This window comes from Rhea americana, unplaced genomic scaffold, assembly GCF_003343005.1.
Source record: "Rhea americana isolate MKP2758 unplaced genomic scaffold, rheAme1 scaffold_4, whole genome shotgun sequence".
Lineage (NCBI taxonomy): Eukaryota > Metazoa > Chordata > Aves > Rheiformes > Rheidae > Rhea > Rhea americana.
In genome coordinates this window covers 11,324,905-11,352,053 of record NW_028186534.1, presented here as the reverse complement: position 1 = coordinate 11,352,053, position 27,149 = coordinate 11,324,905, and the positions used below count along the sequence as shown (strand labels likewise).

At 47.3% G+C, this 27,149-nt stretch overlaps 1 long non-coding RNA gene across 3 annotated transcripts; it reads right to left on the bottom strand.

Annotated features, from left to right (window-relative positions):
* Positions 1–467: 467 nt before the first annotated feature.
* On the bottom strand, positions 468–27,141 carry LOC146590812 (uncharacterized). 3 transcript variants are annotated; one of them, XR_014896944.1, is made up of 3 exons: positions 26,802–27,141; positions 13,720–14,758; positions 468–8,263 (listed from the first exon to the last, which is right to left on the bottom strand). It is a non-coding gene; the product is annotated as an uncharacterized LOC146590812 (long non-coding RNA). The 3 variants fall into 3 exon arrangements; XR_014896945.1 differs by lacking the exon at positions 13,720–14,758; XR_014896943.1 differs by lacking the exon at positions 26,802–27,141 and having other exon boundaries at positions 13,720–17,138.
* Between the last annotated feature and the right edge of the window lie 8 nt (positions 27,142–27,149).

Sequence of the window (27,149 nt, the reverse complement as noted above, 5' to 3'; positions counted from 1 at the left end):
TGGATGCGGGGATATGTCCATAGCTCTGAAACCTCCAAGAGGATTTTTCAAACCAACCCAGCCTGGCTGAGGGTTTTGGCCTCAGAGTCACTGCAGGTTCTTGGTTTTGGCAGGAGACTAGCAGCACCTTGGGACGATAAGCTCAACAAGGCTCCAAGCCAAAGGCGAAGCGAAGGAGAACCGAGGCTGAATAGAATAAGCCCCAAATCCTGCCAACCACCACTGGTGGTACCAGACGCAGCTGGTTCCTCGTGTGTTTGCAGTGCTGAGCCCAAGGAGAGTCAAAGTCGAGGCAYGCAGGAAAGATGGAGTCCATGGCAGCAGGATAAAGGTGAAGGGAGAGGTTTCAGGAAGGAGTTCAGAACAGCAATGAATGAACTTTTCAGATAAATAATAGCTAAAGAGAAATGAAACATCATATTACTGCTGTGCCCAGCCACGCAGGTAGTAATTCCAACAAGAAACAATTGGCGGATTGTCACCCTCGAATCAGACACATACCATTTAATTCCATTTACTGAGGGTTCACTGACTATTTTGAATCAAATACAGCCATTAATGTGCAAAGACCTGAAAAATGCATGCGTCCCTTTTATAAACGTGATGGTGAGAYAGCAACTACCATAAAACCCTTTTTCTTCAGGTTGGGCTGTTGCTATTGCCTTTAGTTAATCAGATATTACTTATTAAAAGTTTTAATCTGTCAAGGTAGTTCTTCTGAAATGGCTTGTGCACAGCAAAATCCATTCTTRTATCCTATCATCCAAACTTAACAAACTGACTCAAACAGAAAAAAAACTACTTTCATTAAAACAATTAAATCCTCGCTGTTATTGCCATGTCTGGCTATTACAGCACAAATGTAAATCATTAACTACGGGAGCTGGAAGCCGTCAGATAGACTAGCTCCAGCTGACTTCTGCTCCGCATGATGCAATTGAGTTTAGCCAAATTTGCCTTTGCAAGAGGAGGGTTTTGCAGGACGTCCTCAGGTCTGAAACCTGGGCAGGTCTAGGGGTGAGACCGGAGAGGGAACATGGAGGAGAAGAGGGACACGTTGCCCTCACCCTCCAACTAGAGATGCTTGTGTGTCCACTTTACTGCCCTTGGATTCTCACAGTGAAGCAACGGTTTACATAAATCAGCGTCACTGAGGGCAGAAACCTGGTGCTTGAGTGCAGCAGAAATAAGAGAGCTCTTTAATTTGCACTGTGTTTCATTTGCACCATCCTCCTGTGCTTCTCCCATCCCATGTAGCCCTCCTGCTCCAGCCTCTGGATGCAGCAATCAAGCTTTTCCRTGGCCCAATTTTGCTTCAGCAGACATGCAATACGTGCCTGCAGGCAGGACCGGTGCCTGGGATAAAAGGATGAGCAATGCTYGGCATCAGGAGAGCTGGCACCTTCCCTAGGGAAGACCCTAGGGAGGAAGGGGGCCCGGGGAGGGTTTTGTGCCTCCTGAAGTGCGCAGTGGAAGCGCACAAAGCTGCATCCGTGCCCTCCCTCCTGCGAGGAACAGTTTCACGGGGAAAACGCCCCGTTCTTCTTGCTTTCACAGAACGTTGCTGAAGTGGCACAAAGATTTTGGGGAGCACGTACAGCATGCTTTTGTTTTCTTCTTTTAAATAAAACCTGCACAAATCTCCTGGGCYTGCACCAGCACAGGTTCTCCACGGGACCAGGAAGTGTACTGCTGGAGGAAAAAAGGTCCTTCCCGTGAAACGGCACTTGCCCTTCTGATCTTGCTGAAATAGCATCAAAGCGCAGATTCTTTAAGTATAATTTCAGTGATTACTGAGCAGGGTATCAGAGTGGAATATGAAATTTCCCAAAGCTTTTCTCTTCCTGCTCTTCATATCATTCCAGGTCACACCTCCCTACRGGTGATCTCTGCTGGCTCAAGGACACACGCAGGCAGCAGAATATCAAAGGGGCAGGGATGGACTGGTCAGTTAGTCCTACACATTTTAAATTGTTTAAAAAGGCCCAGAAGCTTTTTTGCAATGAGACCTTGAGTCAGGGTCTGAAACTGCTGCTCAGCATGTGGCTTAGACAAAGTGGCCGTTAGCGAGCAGTGCCATCGTGCCCGCTGGCGCAGCCTGTTAATTCAGCGCAGGAGTCGTTAAAAATATGCCTCGGTGGAAGGAGGGGCTTTGAAAACGCTCCATGACTTGGCAAAAACGAAGACCCCAATATCCTACATTCTTCTGCTTGTGAATTCAGAGAGACAACTCCCGGGTTATTTGCTGGGGACAGGATAATTAAGGCATTAATTATGTCCTTGTGCTATAGCTTTTCATCACCCCCACAACCACGGCAAGCTCACCCTTTTGCTCTGACTTTGCTCTTACTGCCAAGCTGGTATCACGATCCTCAGTGCTTCGGCCACCTCCGCGCCTGGGGCCTTGGAGGGACGTTCGGCTCCACCAAAGGTGTTTGAGAGCAAAGGGCTCGGGCCGCGCGGGCCGTAGCGCCGGACGGGGGGAGCGCCCACTCCTCCTCGGACCTGGCCTCAGGCGCTYCCAGCTCCGCGATTAAGGAGAAGCATCTATTATGCCGCATGCGTGTCCCCTTACTAGAGTTCCTCCTACCATGTACTTTTAATTTATTTATATTTCCAGCAGCGATAATTGAGTTATCAATTCTGTGCTCTTTTGGGCCAGAAGCAAAGAGATCAGAGAGCTATTTTATACACCTAATTATAGATTATTTCCCTTAGCTGTAAAACCACAGAGAAACTGATCCAGAAAGCATGTAGTGAGGTGCTTTGCATCCTCTTCTTTACTAGTGACTYGCCTGTAGCTTCCGCAGACCCGGGTAGGAATGTCCTCTGGATAAATCATTGTCAAAGTCAAGGAATACTTATTTCCTCACAGGACAAAATATATCTACACACCAGAAGAGACCATGTACAGTTGCTTAAATCCCACAGATATCAAACTCAATTTATAATTAAGTGTTTTATTTAGGATATCATAGAGCTGGACTGAGATTTATTCCATTTCTGTGCAGTTCGRCTATAATCTGGCTCATAATTGTGGCCTCGGTGACCACCGAGGGTTGAATAATTTGATTTTATTTGATACTTCTCTGTTTGAGGGGCTTGGATTGGATGTGGACCTTTCTCTGCCCTGTTGGCACCAGTGAGGGGACACGTCCCTGTCCCACGCACCGCAGCATGGCCGCAGAGCCACCCTCGGCCACTCGCGGTTCGAGGTGCTGGCCACCCTTCTCCGGCTGAACTGCCTCCGGYGTCCACGGATGATCAGAGCAGCTTGAGGGTCAAGGTAGTGTAGAGCGAATGCTAAAGTCCAACAAATCTTATTTCTATATTTACAGAAWGAGACAGGAATAGTCTGTGTGCTGGTATTAGGTTTCTGGTGATGACATGAGGAGGACATCCAAGATGTATGACCTAGCAAATGTACTGTAATGCACACATCACATTTGTTCTCAGAGTAAATAGATATTGTCTAGGGTACATTACATCTGCGCTTTCATGTTTAATTTAATGTAAGTGAACTGCCTTAATTTCTCTAAATTGTAGTAATAAACATAATGCTAACAGGGATATTGCTAATAATTTATTTTGCAAGTGATTAATCAACAATGAACTATTTTAATTACCTGTTCTGAAATGCCAAACTCTAAATTAATTATGTATCATTATATGAATTCACACATACATATATATACACACACACCTATATATGAATTCCAAGGCTAATTAAAATGAATAAACCATTGAATTCWGTGAATTTGTAGAGCTGAGGGGGGATCTGCTCTCCTCTGCTCTTCTGGCTTTTTGCATTTCATCCTCAGCACAAAGAGAATTAGATTCTAATGCTTTGAGCAAGTCATTTGCGCTCCTGGAAAATATATTACCCAGAGAAAGTAGCAAACTTCATGGATYACACATTGCAAACAGAACTGCTGATGCATCGCGTGAGCAGGGCAGTAACTAGTGTGAAGGTGGGTGGGAAATGCARGCTGCAGTGGCTCTTTCAATGGGAAATTCAGAGAATGACAATTTTTCAAGTGGTCTCTGTGCCAGGACTGAGAGCTCACTGGAAATAAAACCRAAATGGGAACTTAAATGGGGGAGAACTACATGAAGCAAATTCCCTGTGATGAATTGTTCCCAACAATTTTGAGGGGAAATATGAAGGGATTAACCTGATGGCTTTGGGGCACAAACACTTAGTTTTCCTTTTAGCCTTGGAGCAGAGGAGCTGCCAGGCACAACACTCACAGTACCGTGGCTCTTCAGAGCCAGCAGCTTTGACCCCGGAGCCKGGCGGTGTTTTAGACCCCAACTGTCCGGGATGGAGGCTGGCGGTCCCCAGGGGTGGGGAACGAGACAGTCCTAATGGCGTGAAGCCCAAGCTTGAAGAACAGGATGATAAATGAGAGCAATGGCATGAAGGAACCAGAAACTAAGTAATGAGACCTTTTGATTTGMTACATAATACTGCAGGGACCTTCCGTAAGGAGAATACCGGGAAGTTCTGCAGATTTGGGAATGCATTAGGAAGGGGGAAAGTATTGCTGAGTTTGCGGTCAAATGCCTGGCTGTTCGCAGTCAGAGCTGTAGTACTGTTCAAAGTAAGCTTGGGACAYGTTAATTTGGTCGTATATTTTCGGACGGTGGAAAGATACCCTGACTTGTGATTTACTTTGCTGTGTTAGTCTATGCAATATTCTGGGTTTAAAATGAGGTGTCCAGAGCTTGATTCAGTCACCTGATCATTGAATTCCAGCTGGGAGATGAAGAAGCCATTATATATATAACAAGAACTCCCAGCCAAAAATTACTTATGGTTTCAATTGAAGGCGAAGAAGCTGCTGATAGGTTGGGAATGGCTGTCAGAAACACAGCAGTTAACAGCAGAGATGAATGAGAGATTGTGAGGTGATAACTTAGATAAATTGGTGTCTCATCCATATTAAGGAGACAGCTCATCCTCTGTTGCTGCTGGGTGACATGAACAGTGGAGTATATGGATACTGAAATACACTGGTCTTAAAGTTAAATCCCCAAGAACCATCAGAAATAAGTCTCAGAAGCCAAAGTGAGATCTGATGCATGCTGCAAAAATATGCAGTCTGTCAGAGAACATGGTTCTCTCCATATAACTTCCATCGTTTGTGGGACAATTATAGAGAAAACGATACTGTGATCTGTAAAGCAGTTCCTGGAGTGGTTTTATTCACTAACTCAATGCTACGCATAATCATTGCCAGCAACATCTCCAGAGGTGTGTGCATAATAGAGAGACATCAAGTCAATGAGTCAAAACATCAGAAAATAAAATTCAGATGAACATCATATTCAAAAATTATATCATCTGTCATTTAACGCTGTCTGAAGACCTCCTTACTGAAATAATACATCCAAACTAAAAGTTACCCCAGGCAGTAATGCCACATTGCACTGCGTTCAGTATCTGCGAGGAATCAGGTTTTCCTGCTGCGTGGACTGGCTGCCAAAGAGGGCTACCTAGCTTCTTCTAGACGGCTACCTAGCCTTCTAGTGATCTTCACACCGAGGTGCCCAAGAGACTTGCAAGGGGGGGACGGGACACAGAGCCTTGGGAGCCTGTTTCTTGGGTGTAGCTGCTTCAGATTTAACAAAGTCGGTAATGACCCCCCAGCTTTACCCAAGTAACGTAGCGACGCCGAGGTACTGCCGTGAACTCAGGTGCTCACCTCTAACGCCGACAGCTATCTGCAGATCTTGTAGCTGTCCTTTCGGTATAGTATCCTGAAGCTTTTTGCATGGGGCAGCTTGCAGGATCAYAGAATCATAGAATCATGACAAATCGTAYCTTAAAATCAAGCAGTAATARCTCTAAGGTCCAGATCTGTTCTCAGAACCAAATTCATGGCAGAAAAAGTGTTTCTGAACAACTGCATAAAGCCTCAAAGTGGCATTTTATAATCTTTAAATTCCAATACCGATGAAACCTGCTTTAACCCACTGCACCAGGCCAGCCCCCTTTATTTATGAGTAACAGACTTTTGATCCAGATTGAACTACAGACCTGAGTAATTCACACATGCAGGGGTCAGAGACTCACTGGCGTAACCTGAACTGGTAATGCTGTTTCCACAGAACCACTCACGATCCCCAACAGACCCGCTGTCTTGCAAAAAATATCAAGGAGATGCAAGCAAAACAGTTGCAACTGCACTGTCATGGGTGGGCTCCAGATTAAAACAGCCACGTGCCCAGCTACCAGCCTCCGCGGAAGCAGCGTGCAGAGCCCTGGCCTTGCTGCTTTGGCTGACGGTTTGGTGGGTGCAGGGAGGGAAGCAATCGCTGGAGGGGGTGTCATTTCCTTTGGTCTTTTCACTCATTATCTTGCCGTGTGGATGTGTATAATCATTCTTCCTTTAAGACCTAAATTAGCCTTTTTAAAAAAGCATTGTACCCAAATGCAAAATTAATTTGCCCTTGCAGACATTCCACTTCAATGGATTAGATCCTTTGTTCCTCCTGTTGGAAAGCACCCATTGAGAGAAGAAGTTTCCTTTTGTAAAAAGGCAGGTCTGGGAGACCTTTGAATCCCCTAAATAAGTTCTTATCCTGCCATTTTCCCAAAGCACCGTGTTTAGCATCGTCTCTGCAATAGAAATGAACAACTCCCTGCAGATGCAGATATCCAAGGACAGCAATATCTGCTCCAGGGTGCACTGGCAGAGATTTCATGGCAGGGGACATAAGGCAAGTTTATGTGTGTGTATATATATTTATATATGTATAAATAAAATGTGTGTGTGTTTGCTTATTTCTTTAAACAAGCCTTTTATTCAAGGCTCAGTTCTCCCTTAATCCATATGAAATCATAACCTGCCAGGTGGTTTCCCTTCCTTCCTTTTGCTAGCTGCACCTCGCATGCCCAGATCTTTGCCCCAGCAGGGATGAGCACGTCCCAGCTCCAGCTGGTGGTGTTCCCAGGCAGATCTGGCATCGCTCGTGCCGGGAAGGTATGTCCAGGATCGATGAGGCAGCCTGAAGGACAAGCAAAACCTGCTTAATGAGTCTGGGTTGTTCCAGGGTGTGAGGGTGAGCAACGAGCATCTCAGCTGGAAGCAAAATCAGAAACTTGGTGAGCTTTGCCACTTAAGCAACAAATCACCGGGTGTGCTTGAAAGTTCATTTTTCACTGGAAAACACCAACGAAACAAATACTTTGCTGCTTATCTCCTTATTGCTCATCAGCACTTCCCAAACACCGCTTTGCCCTCCGTTTGCTTGGAAAGCGCCTGGTGCTTAAATGAGTTGGAGGGTAGACTTGTGATGAAAGAAATAAGCCACAGCTTTAATCCCACAGGCTTTGTAAAGGGTTCATTTTGCTCTCAGGAAAAATGTCTCTTCCCTGCTCATTCCCCTCCCTCTCTTTCCCTTCCTTCCGGGTGCCTCATTTGTATCTCAGGGAAAGCTTGCCAGCCTTTGAAGAGGTAGTCTCCTCTAAAAAATCAATAGTCAACATTGTCTTTAAATAGCCTGACATTTACCTTTCCGCAGTTTTCATTCTTTCCTGGCTTGCCCAGATGTTTGCACTGTCCGCGCACATTTCTGATTTCTCTGTCTTTAGCCACGGGCCAGCAGCATTTCAAGGATGGCAGTTCCTGTGTTGTAGCTCATGGCCACAAATTAAGGAGACTTCGGCGAGATAATTAAAAGGACTGGAACTCACTAATAGAAGCATCTTTAACTAATTTATGGAAGACATCAAGTGAGAATAATTACAAGCAAAAGGGTATTGTAAATCCCTGAAGAAAATACACTTTGAAGGCAGTTTTCCCAACAAGCATAACTGAATGCTGGCCCAAAGGTCAAAAATAGAAGACTCTGAGCGTTGCTCTCCCAAGCCATCCTCTCCTCTCCCCTCCTGTCGGGAAATTGTCTGGGGGTTCATTTAGAAAGGTGCTCGGTCAGAGTAGGGCTGTTTGCAATCTGGGAAAGTTAAGCAAATTAGCAGAATTATTAGGTAAGAGGCAATTCTCCACAGCCTGCAAAGCAACTGCTTGTTAAATTAACTCACACAAGAGAGTTGCACTGATCGAATGACGGTTGCAGTGTTTTCAGAGAGAAGGCTGTGCAGGCATTTTCTTTGAAATAACACCACTATATTCCAACTGAAAAATAAAAAGGAGGGTGTTTGTGCAGATTCCCTGGCAGGGCGTGTGATGAGTTCTTCAAGCAAATGTATTGGAAGATGTCTTGGGYTTTTACACGTGTTTCTGCTATGCAGTTCCTTCAAGAAAAAAAAAGGGGGGGGAAATAATAAGAGAATTATAAAAAGGTCCTACACCTTTAAACTAATGATTTCTAAAAATAGGGAGAGCTGCAGGAGAGCTGATGCCCTGAAGCCCCTTGCAGGCGGTGGCCTGTTCCACTGCTCCCCTCCACGAGCGTGGGGGACATCTGCGTTTTTGCAACCTCACCGTTCTGGGGCGACCTGGGGAGCAGGTCTTTAGGAAGCAGAAGCATAAAGCCGAATCCGCCAGAAAGCCATCGAAAGATGTGGCTCACACATGGTTTCTGATCACTCGGTCTCATTTTTATATACTCTTTGGCTATTGATTTGATATTTTTATACTTTATATAGTGCACTTAGCAAAGAAAAAATGGATTAACTAAGTGAATTTGCTTTATTAGCAGGTCTCTGATGGAAAATTATGTCAGTTTTCCATTTAAAAGATGCATTGGATTTATCCACTCATGAATCAATTTATTCCTGCTTGAAAAACTACTAACATTTGACATAAAAACTTCCAGTGTCAAACTGCTCACTGGATATAAGAACCAAAGGTTTAAAGTGAATAAAACGCATGATGGGGAAGTATTTAGCACGTCCACCACAGCTGAGGATTAAGTGTTCATTGCTGGGTTTCCTTCCAGTTTCACTTCCAGGAGACGGAGGCGTTTTYGTAAAATGCACCTTCCTTGGTGGTGGATGGGTGCCTCGATGCACCCACCACCGTGCCAAGCGGGAGGCACCTCGGCTGGTTATTCCGAAGGGCAAAGAGCAGCCGCAGGTGCGGCCGGAGCGCTCCGGGGAGCGGCCGGCAGCGCGCTGGCCGCTCGCCCGCGCCGACGCTGGCGCCCAGGCCAGCGCTCTCCCGCCGCGAAGCTGCTCGGTCGGGCCGAGCGGGGCTGCTGGCGAAGCCCTCCGCGGTGCCGGAGACAGCCCGGAGCTGCGCTGCAGGAGCTCTGGAGCCAGACCCGACTTCTCTCCCGGGTTCGAGAGGCATCTGGAGGAGGTTCAGGTCAACAGCTRCTTTCTGGCTGCTCGTAGCGTTCCCAAAATCTCTTATCTGCTTCACATTCTGTCCTGCTCTTTAAATGAAGAAGGATGAAACCCTTAAGCCTCTCCAGTGGCAGTTTGGGGCAGGATCATTAGATTTGGGAAGTGCTGGCTGTTGAGCACTGTCCTGTGACATGAATGATATAACGGTGGTTTTCTCTTCTACTGTTTTTTTCTGAATCTGGCACCCCCCCCTGCTCTCCTTCTGTCCTTCTGGGGCTTTTTTGGCTAGTTGAGGCACTCTCCTCACCATGCAAAGATGGAGCAGGCCATTACTTTCCAAGTGATGCATATTTTACCTTATAAAACACAAAACCAACAGGCTTTCCCTTTCATCTTTTCTATATGTAAARAAAAACAAGCTCTCTTGCAAAGATACATGTGGCAAACAGGCTTTTGCTGATGTGCTATTAGACAAAAGTCTACTTATATTTCATTACGAAAGCATGGAGCAGGCTGGAACTTCACAAAGAAATTTGAGAGTAGGAAGGAAGCAAGAAGGAAYAGACATCGGGCTTGGAAATTCCTCTTCAATACCGTAGGAGTTCCTGAAAYGTACAGCGGCTTCATTAGGCTTTTCTGAGCCCCTGGCAGTCATTGCCAAACTCATGAGAGCACCTTATTTAGGCAAATAGATGTGCGGCACAGAGAGCCACGTAGGCCACCCTATGGAGGAACATACRTCTTTTTGCCTTTGAGAGAGACTTTTTGAGTAAAACTATGCAAACAGAGAATCAGGAACCTTGGAAGCCAGTCTGGGAAGCCAGAAAGATTAAGAAAAAAGGCTGTGCTTTTTAGAGGTGATGTTTAGGGAAACACAGCCCTGCTTCCATCCATGGTCATGGACAGGAGCAACATGAGCTAATTATCTAGCAACAAATTGCCAAGAAAACAAGGTCTTCCCCTTAGCCAGGAGGTGACAGAGGCTGGGGGATGGAGGAGCCTGGAAATGGGAAGGAGAGAAGCTGCCTCCCAGGAAGGAGGCTAGAAATTAATGCCTTGCAGACCATGGAGGAGGAACTGCATGATACTTTATTACTTGTTCCCAAGTTAGTGTAACACAGACACATTTCATCTCACGGCTGCAAAGAGCTCAGGTTGCGCGTTTGGTCGCTCTGCTGTACAGCTCACCGTGGCTACGTGGCCGGTGAGTGGCCTGAGTGTAAGAACTGAGCAGTCCTTGTCGTTTCTTGCTTGGGTGTGCAGAAGATACCGTCATCCAGGCTTTAATACATTTCAGCAATCTGTGCAGCGCACCTCGTGGTTTACATTTAATCCAAGCTGATGTCCTATAGCTAGTGTATGCATGCTTATGGCAGTCATTTTTAATTAGTGGTGGTGTCAATACTATTGACACTTCCATTGCTTTGGGGGGAAGTAGAAGGTATTTTCCAGCAGGTGAAATCCCCTCTTTGCCTCCCCTCTGTCCCTCCAGTTGGACCCACTGTACAGAAGAGCTGCATGTCTTACTAAAAAGGAGCAAGAATATTAAGTTTATCCTCTGCACAAGCAAATTACAGACTTGGACAGTACCAAAATCAGTGAATGCAGAAACACAAATTCCCTTCATCCTGTGGCAAGATTTATAACTTTGTTCTGAGTGTGATACTTATTTTACAGCTTAACAGAAGCCATGGCAGAACCTTGGAAATATTGGCAGCCCTGAAACGAAGACAACAAGTTCAATAGCTTGCTGGAAAGTGGAGTCAAACATGAACGGATCAAACTGGTCATTACATTAAGTGATAAACTCCCTACAGGAGTGATCATTCACCCAGAAAGAAAGGGGAAGGCAGATCATCACATTTATTGGTAATAGTTTTTAAAGAGTCAATAAAAACCAACTAGGAAAGGTATAGTTAGTAGCAGGCTAATATATATTTCATCTGTCTCAAAAATATCTTTGACTCAAGAGTTGTACGCAACATCAGCAGAAGTTCTGTCTTCTGCCCAATACATCAAAATGAATCTTCCTTTTAGCTGATGGTCCTAGTGTAGATGGTGCTCACATCGTATAATTTTTAACATCTTTAACCATCTTTTTAGTTTTGTACCCTGAWAGCCCCTTCAGGCTATATGTCAATGCCATCTGTGAGGAAGGGAAGAGGTTTCTGCTCAAGCACTACTGTAACGTTCATCTCTCAACTAAAAATGTGTTTCCTTCACTTGACAAACTGTCACTGCGGTACAATTATCTGTGTGTTTGCTTGCTTGTCCTTTCTTCTCTCGCAGGAAAACTGCACGAAGGAAAAGGATGCATACAATAAAACTCCTTGGACAAAATTCAACTAATCTGATTGCTCCACAAAAGACGCCTTTGCAGATGTATCAGAGGGAAACAAGGACAGTGGTAGAAGTGGGTCTAGCTCCAAAATATATGGCCCCAAAGTTCAGGAATGACCGGGCAGCAGGTTTCTGGTGTGGATTTGTGGCTTGGTTCCTAAATAGAAGATTAGCAAGGAAGACATGTACATGTAGGTGGGATCAGATCCATCTGCTAATGCTCAGAGACAAATCAAAACAGTTGGAAAGACTCAGAAGCTTATGGCCTGCAGAGCAAGCTGAAGAGATGAAGAGATCATCTTTTTTTTCCCCCTCTCCAGGCATGAGAAAACAGGGATGACATATTTGGGGAAGAGAGTTGAAATCTGCCTCTTTGTTAGCAGTCTTGTGTTAATGCAGTTATATTTTACCACTCTCTTGGAAAACAACCAGAAAGCATGTGCAGAGCCCTAAGGAATGTAATCCAAGTTAGTAGGTAAATTTAGTTACCTATTTTGTTTCTTCCATCTTAATTTTCTCCTTCTCTTCCTTACCTCTTTCTTTGCCACCTTTACTACCTACACTTGACTGATGAATGCTCTGAGGTCTTTGGGACAGAAAGTGTGTCTGTTTTGATCTGTGTTAAGTCTTGTATAAATAGTGTGGATATTAGAGTATTAGTGTATTTAGGCTGATGTGTTTAGCAGATTTAGATTATAAATTGCTGCTCAAAATAACGTTTGCATTTGCCGACAAGGGTCTTTATTACAGAAGAGGTCAAGCAAAAAGGATTATTCCTGCTAATTATTCATTGTTATTTAATATTTGCACAAAAGGCTTGCAGGATTGAGTCCTCACGATTGCTTTGTTTGAGAAGCTAATAGGGTTTCCAGGAAGCCAGCACGGTCTGGTTGGCCAGCAGAGGAGCCTCTCAGTGCATACGGAGGACAATTAGGTTTGATGTGGTTAAAGGGTGGTTGGCTAAAGCCTTATAATGACCCGGCCAGAACCTAATCCGGGGTTTTCAAAGCCAGTGGAAAAACTTCAGAGTTGTGCTTTATGGGAAAGAGAAGGAAGCAGATCTCAGTTTTAGCCTGTCAAGCAAATAAGAAAAGGGGGCTACCCGCACTGCCACGCGAGCCGTGCGGCGCAGGCGCAGGGCGCTGCAGCCCCGGGACGTTTCGTGTCGGCAAGCGCAGCGGTGGGGCTGCGAGCCCCCAGCGGCTGCGTGATTCTGCTTGAGCCCCTGGCGCACAGGCTCTCCCGTGGGTGCACGCGCTTCGTCCCAGGCGCGCGTTTAACGTTGCCCTCCGCATGCATTGATTTCATTCCGCCAGTGCGTCTGCTCYGTCCCACCGGTGCATTTACTTTGCCCCCCAGGTACCTCTACTTGCCCCCATGACCTGCGGCGGTGCTTGCCCTCGGCATGGCATGGCCCCGTGGGTCTCCCCCCGGCAGGACGGGACCCACCTCAGGCCTTTGGGCAGTTCCCCACCCGGGCGGCCCCTGGCTGAGATGGGCAGCCGGCGAGGTGGCCTCGTTAGCTCCAAAACGCTGCTGATGTRCCAGAAGCGACTTGAGAGTGAACGGAGCTGACACACTAGCTGTTGGGAAGGACACAGGTAATTTTTGGCCCCGGTCTTAGGTGTGTCCCTATATGTTAGCCGCCCCTAGAGAATCCCCTGAAGCCTACCAGCTGCCGTGCGCTTGGGCCTCGTATTTCCTTGATYAGGCCATAATAGGCTATACTGCAATAGAAATTCCTTGTTAAGTGAATTGAATTTCCTATTCTATAAAAACATAATTAGGCAATAAAAATATTGGCAGAAATTTTCAAGCATGGGCGCCTGAAGGTGGGTAACAGGATCTACATTTAAGCATCTAAATATGCAGCCTAACTTTTATAAGCCCTGAGTATTCATATCTCCTGTAAATTTTAGAAAGAACTGGAAGTTTCTGCTATTCAAGGCTCAGATGGCTTTGGGGGCACTTAAAAACGGACCTGCGTGCCGACGTTTTGTCACTCAGGTTTGCAGAGTGGCTGGAGTGTTTGACATCGGAGAGTAACACCATAGTTTGAAAAACAAACTGTGTAACAAAAAAATCATGTACTTCCCTAGGAAGTGTTGCACGTACAGCACCTGTGAGAATTTCCATCCACACTCGCATCTCATCCTCTTCCGATGGAAATAGCTCTTTCAGCTAGCAAATGCTTTCAAGGTTGCCTGTGGAGGAACATGCATGTCTGTGCTGGGCATAGGTGCCGGCAGCAGAAAATCTGGCAGCCACGTTAAAAAAGACAAATCACCGAAGCTGCTGCAGCAGGTGAGCTCTCATCCTCCGGTGCTTCTTTAAGGAGAAAGCACATTCATTTACATTCTACGGTTTTGTTCAACTCGTGATGCCACCAGCTTCCCCATTTGACATTTTTTAGTAACTTAATTATCATTACCAAGGAAGAATTTCAATAATGGTGTTGTTTACGCTGGATGCGGCCCTGGGGAATGCGAGAGAATAACCCAGATTGCGGGAGCAGGTGGGAGGAGCGTGGTATTTTGGAAACCTAGTCCACTCAGCCTGCTGGAAGCATCTGTTTCTACTCAACCTTTCCCTCTAGAGTCCTGATATCATTCACAGCCCAGACTGCCAGCAATTAGGGACTTGTCCTGGGGATTCCCTTTCCCTTGCGCTTCTGTCCCCAGCCTTCCTTGTTTATGAATCTCTGCTTCTKGTTTGACAGCAACAACGTTAAGGTGATGTTTACTCTGCTACTCWCAGTCATTTCTGTCTCAGTAGATGCTTTTGCTTGATGCTTCTGAGATGGAAATTAGGAGGTGGGATTGGGTAGTGCTTGGAAACCGGCATTGCTAATTGCAAAGAAAATAATTGGCAGTGAAAGACAGTGTCCCGAGACGTGTGTCTGCAGATCGCAGGTATAGAGGTGACGGCCACTTGGCTATTTTGCCAAGGGCAGAGCCATGCTGTRTAACTGCATCTCGACAGCCATTCAGCACCCCTACGACTCGCGGCTGCAAACAGGCTCCAGGCTAACGCATGGATTTCCTCTGGCTGCAGGCAATTTCCTTCCAATAGGAGGGAATGCACATTGCAAGGGCTTGTGTCTCTTCTTGTGTCTGTGGGAAAACTCTTAAGGATGCATCGTTGGGTGTTTGCAAACGTCTTGCATTTGTAAAGAAAAAAAAAAGAAAGAAAAAGAAAAAACAAAGCTTTTATGTGTTTCCAAGAAGTCAGCTGGAGACATGAAGGAAAACATCCTTCCCCAAGAGTTCATTTGCTACTTCCCAGTTTTGCATTTTTCAAAACTACAAATAYCAGAACTATTTCTGATCAGTTCTGATATAGCCAGTTGACCTCGCTGACGTATTTACACTTAAATACCAACTAATCACAGAAAAGTAAGGAAGTAAGAGACCAACTTAGTGCCTCCACCTTCCCAGCGTTCCCCTGGAAATTCATCTGCCATCACTGTTGTATAGACCTTGGCTCTAACAAAAGCGCATTTCACCATGGAATATATTTTTGCTGGATGGCCTGCTATAGAGTCGCTATTCACATTTAGTGATGTTTTAACATTTTAGCAGCCTTTGCAATATGAGAACTGTTTATGGCTTCCCGAAAAAGTGATCTGGGAGACCTGACTTCTCTCTCTTTTGTGCATATTCTTCAACCTAAACCTGTTCTTGGGCAGAAATAACTGGTAAATGCCTATTGAAGTATATGGTAAAATTCATATAGACTTCAGTAAGATTTCAGCATGGATGTTTAAATACCCTAAAAATTCAAGAAAATGAGATAGCATGAGTGAACAAGCACACCTTTTCCTTTAAGCTGAGGAAAGGTGCTCCTGCAGTAACTTTGCTCCTGATATTTTTGCCATTTAAGCAGATGCACGTTAAGCCTGAGATCCAACAAATATCTCCTTATTTTAATGCACATGAATAGTCCTTTTTGTTCTAGTATGAACATTCAACCACCATCTAAAGGACAAGGGAGCTGGAATCAAGTGAGCCAAATTTCCTACGTGAGAAAAGAAGCAAAACCCTGCACTCTGTTATGTCAGCATTTAACTTAGTCCACATACCTTAGAGAAGTAAAGACATGAATGATCTCACATCAGACTTTTGCATCCTAAACAGCTCATTACACCGGCAATATTCATAGCTTGTGATAGTCCTATAGTTAGGAAAAGATGATACCCAGCTTACTTCTCCACCAATCATTATTTCATGGGAAASTGAGTGATTTTCTTTAAGTCCCTTAGCATAACATCAGTGCCATAAAGGCCAGCCTGGGGCAGGTACTTCACATCAAGCCTTTAGGAGCATAAGCTCAGTAGCAGCAAACCGAGGATCCCCTTTTGGAGCATAGCTGTTATCTCCGAAACMAAAAACCATTGCTGGCCAGCACACGCCGTGGACGCGCGCAGCTCTGGGGCAGGTAGGAAGCAGCTGGCATGCCTAGCTCAGTGCCTGCTTTCAGCTGCGCTAGCCGTAAAACTCCCATTTCTTTGCTAGAGCCTATTAAATGAGCAGCGTATCACAGGGCACGGAACACAAGAAGGGAACTTCACAGCAAAACGTTTATTCTTCGTTGCAGCAGAGGAAACACTGAAGCACGGGGCTCCCCCAAGGCGTTAGCGAACACATACGAAAACGCGTGGCGCTCGCAGCCGACATGCACAGTTCTGAATTACAGCTGGGATCAATACAGGAGGATGACTGAGATTATCAATCCTGAGCGGTCTCCGTTACACAGAATTGACTGGCAACCACATAATGACTCAGGCTCAGCCCACCAGTTTAGAGCCCGAGTGACAGATCTGCAGATGCCAGTCATCATAATTTCCTTATCGACAGTGCTCCGCGGCCGTTCGTCTTCTGCTCCCGGAGCTGCCGCCGTCCAGTCCAAGCGTCTTCTCCTCCAAGGTGCGTCTGAGAGATCAATGCACAGCTACAGCTGGTTGAAGGGGACCAAATCCATTGAACAGTTGATTTGGTTCCATTTTACCAGCTTTAGCAAAGCATTTGGCCTCATGGTCTACAGCAAGCAAAAAGGGGAATTCCTCGGGGTCTTCTCTTTCACAGCCGCCTGGACCTCTTCTGAACTTGCTGTCTGATGTTGTGCTGGTTTAAATGGCTTCACTTTCAGGCAATCAGGATTTATTTAAGCTTCTTAGCTGCTTAGGCTGAAGAGCAGRTCTGAATTAAAGAGGCAGTTTTAACAGCAGTGGAATTCACAGTCTGCAGCAGCAGCCACCAGCCTGTAGCTTTTTAAACCCGACATTTGGCTCCTTTATTTTCAGAGCCACACTCACTACTGCAGTGTGGCGTAAGGAAACGCTATTGTTTTAATCCAGATACTTCAATCCTCACCTCCCGCCTTCTTCCTTGCAGTGTTTTATTCTTTGCTGCCTCCTTCGTGTTCTGTATTTTAGTGCCTAACGTGTGACCTAGTAGGTAGTGGCAAGGAAGCAAGGGAGGCCTGGCAAGCCTGCAGGTGAACAATTCAGGGCTGCAGAGGTCCTCTCCCCTCTGTGGTTCTCCTAACAAATGGGAGAAAAGAGGCTGAAATATCCAAAATCCTCTTAGAAGTTAGCAGACTCCATCTCTCTACCAAACAGCCTCCAGTGTTTTCTCGTCTGGCACTAAAATCAGTATTTTCTGTGTTTTTAAAATATGCTYGAGACAAGCAGCATTTTTATTTCCCATCACCAGCAACCAACCGAGAGGAGATGGGAAGTAAAAGAAAGTGGCRCAAAAAGGAGATGGTTTATCTTTGCAGTCTCCCAAGCAGTCCATGTGCCTCTGAATGGGGAGAGCGAGCACCCGGCAGGCAACCCTGCTAAACCGTTTCTACCCGAGTTACTTGTGTGATGGTTCTTTTTGCAGTGCTGGGGAGTTTATTTCTCCCAGCGATCCCTGCAGCATGGACACCCCATCRCTAAAAATAACTCAGAGAATCAAATCTGAAAATCATAGTCGCTCCGATCAGCGCGAGCCAATAAAGTCAGGCCTTTCCCTCTTCACCCGGAGCCACGCGCGGATATTGCACGTTGCCATGTGCATAACCTATTTAAAGATTTTATATGCGTCATAAGGCAAAAGGTGACTTTTCCCCCTGCTTTCTAGCAGCCCACCGAACTGCAAGATGATACTAGGCAAAAAGCACCTGCGCTGAAAACCCCTGCATGCAGAAATGCTGCGAGCGGGCCAGCGTTGCAGCTCCCCAAGAAATAAAATACAGGCATCGCGTTCGGACGGTAAGCACCGCAGATCCCTTAACTCCCCAAACCATCGCTCTGAGCCGCCTATAAATAAGTGGAGAGAGAGACAGAGAGAGGGAAAGGGAGAGAGAACAGCTTTTCAGAAAGAGCTCTGTAATTAATTTAATCGAGTTACCTCTAGGTACCTTTTCAAGAGACAATCGAGTCAAGGAACTGAACGGCAACGCAGACAGCGAGGACCTGCAAGCATTAAATTCATCCTTGGCCGAGTTGTAGGACGCAGATGAAAGCAACGGTCCACCAGCGGCCAGGAGGCGGTGGAAACGCCGCTGGTGCCCGACGGGGCACGGAGCGCGCGCGAGCGAGCGAGCGAAACCGCCGGACCCGCGCGGGCTTCGGGTGACGTGCCGCGGGCCGCCCGAGCTCTGCCGCCGCGGGGCGCGGCGTTGCTCCGGGAAGCGCCCCCGGGCCTTATTCGAAATCAACGGGAGCGCGCGTGGGGGACACCAGCGGACCGGGGGGCTTCGCCGAGCCCGAGCGGCCGGGCAGGGGGGTTTGGTGTCGCTCTCCCCATCTGTGTCCGCTGACACGACCAGTGCGGTCTGGGACAGCACCGCGGCCCGGCGTTCAGACCCTCCGGGGTTTTGGCTTGTCCAGCGTCCTGGGTTTTAGGTGAGTGYCACTGTGAAGTCTGAGCCACAAGCCTCTAAGAGGTGCAAGCTGGGCCTCAAATACAGGATTCTTTAACTACTGACCCGTTCCAAAGCACCACCAAAATTTGGATTTGCCACCCAAAGTTAATCCAAGTCTAGCTGCTTCCTCATGGTGGTGCTTGGAATTGGTTCTTGCACTGGAAGATCCTTTGCTCCGAGTGGCTGTTCTGTCCCCAGGGCCAGGACCTGGTGTCGGTGCCACCATTTCCAGGACCCTGCTCCACTCCCTGACCTGCCTGCAGGACTGGCACGTCCATGAGCTGGGAAAAGTTCGGGTGTGTTACAGGATGGCACTAGAAAAAATGCCAAAGCTACAAGGGAACCTTGAGCAATGGACTCTTCTTAGAGACAAACCAAGGTCAAAATAACAAAGAAACCTGTGTACCTCTTTTTTCTCAATTTAGACCACATTTAGGGTAGTTCCTCTGTTTTGCCTTTGGATCAGATATCAGCTCTGCTATYCATGATTATACGCACGAGAACGGACCAAATCACCGCATTACCAAACCTCTGCTATGGCCAGTAGAATCTGTAGTAGGCAACGTAAGATCATCTGGTGTATTGAAGACCTTTCTACTTTAGCCTCAATATACTAATAAAGACACGTTATAGACAGCACAGAGAAGCCAAAGAATTTATCAGAATCTGTCGATATTCCTAATGAAGCAGAAGATTCAACATGCAATAGAATTAGCCTACAAGGAACCTTTGCATAGGGCCCATCCTTCTGAGCCCAGAAATGTCCTGTCTATTCCAGTCCGATACCCTTTTGAGAAATGAACATCCCTTGAAGCCATTATCGTTACCAGCTAAAAGGCCAAATGAGACAAAGTACTGTTGCTCTTCATCTGAATAAACAAATCATTTTTGGATCAAATGCATTAACAATTTATCATCCTAAAATCCAATCAAAAGGGAAAACAACAATAYAGAACATTGATTTCCTACAGCTTTATCTTAATGAAGTGCACATTCCCTTTGTAATTAACTTTAGTTTTTTCCCTTTCCTTAAGTTAATGTGTTATTTGATTTCTATCCAAATGTTACTAAATCTGAGGGAATTTCCCCCAAATTAAGTGGCTTTTACAGGAAAACTTCTACGCTCTCACTTCGCTATTTTTTCCACCAGACAGCCATACCTGTGCTGCAGATGATTCAACTTTATTGCACGGTGTCTTTGCAAGGCTGTTTAAATCAATGCCACAGTTGCTGTATTCTGCACAATGTGCCATTTGTAAGCCAAAAAATACAACCTCACTGCTTTTATCCTTTTTCTTACAGACATCAAATGTTAATTTAATTTAAGTTATGTTTTTACAGGCAAAAAGTGGAGYGTATTTTATTAACATTTTAAAAATTATAGATATCCAACCCAAAAAGTGTATTCCATATACTCCTGAGTATTCTCGGGAGTCTTCCACTTGGATTTTATTTGACTTAATTAAAAAGCACTCAGTTCCTTTGGGCACTAAAGTAGTTGCTGACATTGCGGTAGCCACTCAGTCTTTCAAACCAAAACTATCACCTGAACTTAATAAAGTGTCTATTTAATTTATATACCTCTGCAATCTCACCTGTCTCCCACAGACGCAGTATGGTTTGTGCTAATGGTTAGCAAAGGCAGCCCGCTGACAGCAGCCTCGCCAGCACCCAGGGCTAACTCTGCCGTTGCAAAGCCTAATCGCGGGCACCTCTTTCGCCCGCCTTCGCCGCCGCCAGTACCAACACCCAGCGCGTCCCATCCCCGCCTGCTCGCGATCGCACGTGGCTGGAAAGGCTTTTCGCCAGCCCATCTCTCCGTTCCTGCATTAAGTATCTCTTTTCTYTTGTAAATGGTGCTGAACAGAGGGCTATTGCTTCTACTCCGCTTCAGTGGCTATTTGCTGAAATGCAGCGGCTAATTTGATTGCCCGGTTTTATTTGGATGTATTGAGGTACAAGCAAAACCTATGACAAAAGCCCCAAACCCTATCAATTATCAGCTTATCCCTTGGTTATAAATCAGGTCAAAAGTGACATTATCAAAGTCTTGGATCCGAACATGAGAACCTCTCTCCTAAGCCAAATTTTAGTCCCGGGCCTCTTGTAGATAAAGGTCCTACTTCAACCACAGATCGGATCTGTTTGTGAAACGCAGGGCACCAATAGCTGGAGGCGGCTGCAAGCGCTCGCGCTCCGCTGCGTGGAGAAACGGAACGGGCCCTCGAAGGCTGCCGCCCGCGGGGCAGCGCCGCGCGCGCGCGSGGGCCCCTGAAACCGGCAGTCAAAATAGTTCTGCTTTGGGGTTTTGGTTTTTTTTTTTTTTTCCTCCAAACTCACACGCTGAAAGAGAACAAAGCTGTTCCCTAATACAGTTTGTGCATTTTACGAACCAAACAACTAAACAGGTTTTAAAACATCTGCTGACTGCATAATTCCATACTGGGGAGTGCACTCAGCATTTTCAAACGGCGACTGATACTAGATACCACTTTACAGTGCAAAACACCAGCAGCCCAGTTAAAATCAATAGAAAATTAGATGCTATGAAAACGCAATATGTGTCCAATTAGTTACAACTGGAGCAAACGGCGACGCAGACAAACCCGCGGCGTTCGGAGCGTTGGCCGGGGCGGCTCCGCGCCTGCTTGCCGCCCGGCCCCGGGCGCCGACGGCTCCTCTGACGTGAGCGATGATCCATCCAACACACGTAAGTTAACTGTTATCTGATTACGGAGTTGCTCGGAGCCCGCAGGACTGCTTTGGTGCACTACTGTGCGTCGTGAAAAATGATTCTCTGTCACACCGAAACCTCCCTGTTGTACTTGACAAATTATGCCAGCAAACCTGTTTAAGAACTAAAAAATCCTTGAACACGGTGACAGGCAAAGAAATATGTTGTTTGGGGGCACATATTTATTTATTTATCCGGTGGAGTTTAAGGATTCTGGCTTTAATTCCACTGATACGCGCTTTTCTGCCTGCCTTTCGTTACGGCCCTTCGAAATCCTTCCTCCCAATTATTTTCCAGGCTTCTCTCAACTCCTAAAAACTCAGCTGCCTGGCAAAACGGGAACTGGGTTATGCGATCCTAACACTTTATTTTTAACATCCTTCGTGCAACATATTGGCTTCCTCTTTGTTTAATCTTATGACTACAGGCGAGGAGCGAAGAGCCTGCATCCCAGCGGCGCAGGAGGCGCATCCTTCTGGACGGGGTTCACCCGCACCCTAAACCTGCTCCCGTTCCTGGACACTGCTACTTATACTGGTGAGGGAACGGACTCTCACGGCAGGAAAATTTGTTACGCTGACTCAGCCAAACGGCGGAGCAAGGAGCGTTAAGACCCAATCCATAACTTCCGTGGCCGCTCAGAGGAYGTATTCCTCTTCGACACTGATAAAAGTTTAATATGTAGTTGCGCGGGTTTTTAATAAACTTGTCAACCAAAGAGCAAGGCAAATGGATGGGGACCTTCCCAGGAATAAATCCTGCTTCAAACAGCTTTCTGCGAGCGCTGGGCGGAATCGCTGCACAAGACTCGTCACTTTATAGTCACCTGGCTCAAGTTGAAGCCTTAAATTTCCAAGACTTTTTTTTTTTTTTTTTAATTTGTTTACCTGACGCAATCGCAGATATTAAATCAAAACTTCCGCCGATCTCGCCGACAGCGGATTAACCCGCCGCGGCCCAGGACGGGCCACGCAGCTGATCCGCTCGGCAACTCCCTGCCGCGTCTCGCTTTCCCTCGGCCAGTTCCCGCCGGGCCCCTTCCCCTGCGGCCCCAGCTCGCACCGGACGGGTTAAAACGGCCGAGGCCGAGCCGGACGCCGGGGCCGGAGGAAGCGGCCGCGCTGGCCRTCGCGGGGAACTTTATTCCGGCTTGCACTTAGGTCACCGGATTCCTGCTCCCGCGGGTTTATCCGGCTCCCCAGACGCCAGGGTTTACTTGCCTATGTAAGGTCTTTGCGGGACCGGCCGCGGTCCGTACAGCTGTCGGGCGGCTGCGGCGGGCAGCTGGGAACGCCGGCTATGCGGCCCAGCTGCCGCTGCCCGCGGCTTCGCGCCTCCCGCCGCGGCCCCCGCCGGGGCACGCTCCATACAAACCAAAAAAAAGAAAAAAAAAAAAACAAAAAAAGGGAAAAGAAGACAAAAAAAAGGAAAAACCCTGCAAAAATGGGGCTAGCAAAAATGCCGCCAAGACGCTAGGGGGATGGGCCCTTGGCAACGGCTCTGCAGCGAGCAGCGGCTCTGCTCCGGGGGGGAACCGCGGCGCGAGAGGGGCCCGCGCGCGAGCCGGCGGCGCAGCAAGCGGCACAAGCCGGGCCCCTGGCTCCCCTCCCGACAGGACCAGGCTGCTCCCTCCGTAACCCGCTGCAGCCCGATGCAAAAGCCCCGAAAAGCACCGCTGCGCCCCCGGCTGGGGCCAAGGGCAGCGTCGGCATCAAGCTGCGGACACCAAACTGACCGTTTTTCGCTGCGAGGGAATCGCAAGTGCTGCACTTAAAAGCAGCCCTAAGTTTTCYGGGAGGGATGAAGCCTACGGAGCCGGGATATTTCTCTTGCGAGGAACACACCACCCCCTCACCCTCAGTCGCTGCTAAGTGCAAGATGTGGTGAAACTCTTTAAAAATAGATATATTCCCAAGCAATTCATGCCGCTTGCATCTGGCAGTGCAAACCTAGCATGGGAGATCTTGCTTACTGACTAAAAAGGAGCGTTATGAGCTCAAGGCTCAGGAAACCTGGAACCTCTCCTCCTCTCTTCAGGGCCTTCTCTTGCTCTTGGCCTAACCCAGTCCTGGGAAACACAAGGGAAGCCCTGCCCAGCAAGGCTGGTGTCAAAGGCAGGGAAAGATACTGCAGTGCAGTGCTGATCTCTTCTGCAATCGGACGTGCAGACTAGCCCGAATGCTGAGTCAGCACAATTTCTTTTTTGATTGGTTGATCTGAGTAACATACTTTCAATGTATGCTAAAGTGCCGGCAATTAATACATTTTTTCCCCCTTTCCCCACCTTTCCAAACCCTTTCGAACTGAACACACAAAGCTCACCCCCAAAGTCACTCCCTGGTCCTAAATATTCTGAGGCTCTTTCATTTTTAATTTAGGGCATTAAAAAAAATTTTTTGCAACCTAAGCGATGCTCACTTTGATCGACTTGTGCTGCAGCAGCTAAAATATCTGTCCTGCAGGTCAATCTAATCATGCTTAATAGCAGTTTATTCTTCAACGCAACATTTTTCACGTTGGGTCGACAGTTTTAAATGAGATTGCTGATGCACCCCTTTACTAATGCTTTTACCAGGGCCAGCACATCCCTTGAAATACTTGTGCAATAAAATGCTTTATTGCTCTTGATGAATGCACTATTAAACTTGAATTGCAAACAGTCCCCCCCCACCATTTTTTTTCAAACGAGGGTGCTGAAATTTATTTGACCACCTGTCTTCCAATATTAAGTAATAATAACAAGTGTAATAACAGATCATCAATGTAAACAAACACACAAAAGTAGAAAAAAAAATCGGGAAACACTGCCTGGCACAAATTCGTCCCTGTGCTATCATGTGTGTGCGCTAAATATCCATTCCGTACCTGCCCACAGTTCCGCTCACATGCGGAAAAATTCATCTCGAGAACGGCTGGATTTTGTGAGGCATAGAATAGGAAAATTTAACTAATTTGGTCCGCCGGATTTATGGCTTTTACAGTTCTCAGAGCTCCTGTTTCCACAGGCGGCACGCCGCAGCCCTCCGCTTGCCGGTCGGCGCGGCCGGGCTCCCCAGGAGGAGCTCCTGGCCACCGCTTCGCGAAGAGCAACRGAGAAGCGACTTAAATCTTCATTTTAGCCGATATGACCCAGGGCAGAGCGAGGGTCGGGATTTTAACCCGGAGAGGAAGGACAAGCGCGCGCCAGTGCCCGGCACGAGCCCCAGCGCTCCGGTGGCCTCGCTGGCAGCGCGGGCGCAAGCGCTGCGACGAAGCTCTCCAAATTACAGCTTGGAAAATATTTACATAAAACATAAATCTGAGCACTTAGTTGCTTCCTAAAGTTAGCGATTCCGTGTGATTAACAAGCGTATTAATGCAGAGAAGGGCGAAGTAGGTAAGAATTACRCTGCATTAGATACCTGCATCTAATGCAAATCAGACCAGGAGCACCTTGGCAAGAGCGACGCAAAATAGCACGGGAGCGGTAGCAAAACCCGAGGTGAGGAAAGAAGGGAGGAAGGAGGGGAGGGAGGAAGGGGGAAAGAGAGAGAGTGAGACAGAAAAAGAGAAAAAAGAGAAAGAGATAGAAGAAGAGAAAAGAGGAGAAGGCAAGTGAAGGAAGGAGAAGAAAGAAAGGAAGAAAGATGTGCTGAAGGCTCAGCAGGGAAAGGAGGGAATTTTGTTTTATATCCAGAACAGTGAGAATCGTCCTCGTTTTTCATCCAGTGACTCAGGCTAACGGTGGTGATTTACAACCGAGGGAAGCTGCAACCGAGCCGGGCACGGAGCCTTCCTGCTCCGGCTCAGCTCCTGCCCCGGCGGCCGGCAGCTTCCTACGCGAGCCCGAGGCCGCGCCGCGAGACGCCGAAAATCCCGGATTTCCAGGCCCCCGGGGGGCCTGCACGAGCCGGAGCCGCCTAAGACGCAGGGTATGCGAAAGCAGGCGCCGGCGGCACGTGCTGCCGCCCGGTCCGGCGCAGCGGCCGCCGCCGAGCCCGGGGCTAAGCCCAAAGCAAGCCGGTAAATCACAGAGGGCTTCTGCCGCCCCGCAAAACCCTTCGGCGGCCGCCGCGCTTGCTTTAAAGGGRGAGAAAAGTCTTAAGAAAACCCGCAAATAACAGAGGCGGGAAAGCTCGGCGGCAGCCCAGCCTGCCCTTTCGAACCGCTCGCTCAGGAGCGCCCGCTCGCAGCGAAGTCCCCTCCGGCGCGCGAGCCGCCCGCGCCGCCCCCGCGCCGGGGCGGAGAGGGCGCAAAGAGCCGCCGCTCGAGCCGCGCGGAAACCTCGCAAAAGCAAAACGTTCCCGGGCTCCCGGCTGCGCGGAGCAGGCGGAGAAGCCGAGCCGGCGGCGCGAGCCGGCGGGAGGAAGCACCACCTCGCCGCAAAGGAGCTTCGCGCCTTAGCGCGCAAACGCCCGGCGCTTTGGCGACGGCGAATTTCAGGAGCCTGGGGAAGTTTGGGGGGGCTGAAAGTTTTGAGCGGTCAGACACAACTTCTACCTAGAGAGGAAATTAAACTTATTTCTTTCTCCTTATTAAGCTCTTTTCTTTCATCCTGCTCAGAATTTTAAGACCCTGGAAAAAGCAGCAACTATTTTCTGTTGGAAAAGGTAAAAGCAAAAAACAGACCACAAACATTGCCAAAATTCAAGGACCCAATTTTCTTATTTTCTTTAGGGAAATAATATATCTACTTTCAAAGCTGATGCRCTTTTAATTACGATCTAGTCACTTGACAGCTATTTCTAAGGGTCATTATACAGACAATTAGGATTTCCTTTCTCTCCACTTTTAACCATGAAAACTTTTAACATGGGAAAGATTTAAAAAACAGTTTGCACATGAATTTACAGCTAAAACACTGCATGTCCAAGCCACAACTCTTTCTCTCTCTTGTCCTCCTCCCCTAGTTAGTTCCCCTTTATTTTTTCTAGATTTCAAGATCAGCCGGCTCAGCTTGCTATCTACCCTTATTTTATGGAAAAAAGGGATGAAGGGAAAGGAGAGACGACAAAAACGAGCAATCGGCCTGTATCCCTGTTAAAAAAMCGAACTGGACAGCAAGCTTTCCTCTGGCATCACCTTTCAAAGCCCATGCCGCAGTCAGCATATTGAATATTTAATGTCCTGATGAGCATTTCCACCTGCTGACACAGGCAAAGTGACAGAACAATACGCACGCTGGAACAAGATCATCAATTGACTCCCCAGTCAGTCTGCCATGTCAGGCATCAGAAAAAAATAATAATCCAGAAAAATAATCTGTCTGTCTGTGTGCCCCCTCGGCCGGGGTCACTCACTGCTCCACCGCGAAGGATCCCCACCTGAAATACATACTTCTTTACATTCCATAGATTGCCAGGTTCATATGGGCATATAAAGAAGTATGTCTCTCAAGCAGGTAGTGTCAATATGCGCATTTATATGTTTGCAGGAGAAAACAGCGCTGATTTACAATCTGCATCCCGAGAGTGAGTTAGGGCTCAGTCTGAAGCAGCAGTTTCCTCCCCCCAGCAGCCCCGAGCCCGTGTGCAGGATCGCGCACACACACACACACACACGCACACTCCCCACCTCACGCTGCTCGACATAATCCCGGGCTAGTCCTCTGCGGCCGGCTGGGTTTTGTCACCGGGAGCAGCAACTGGACAAGACACCGGATAAAAAGTGCAAGTAAGCCGGCAGCCCCCCCGACAAAGGCTCATTGTCACGTAAACGGCACGGAGGAAAAGCCAACCCGGCCGCTCTCCGAGAAAGTAGATATGCCATTTGAAATCACAAACTTCCAACAATTGAAAAGAGGAAAATGCACTTTAGTGGAAGCAATTTGCTTTTTTTTTTGATATATATAATTTTAGACAAAGCCATGCGGGAGAAAGTTAAATACAYATTTTTTCCAAATTGTATCCATCCTGCTATTCA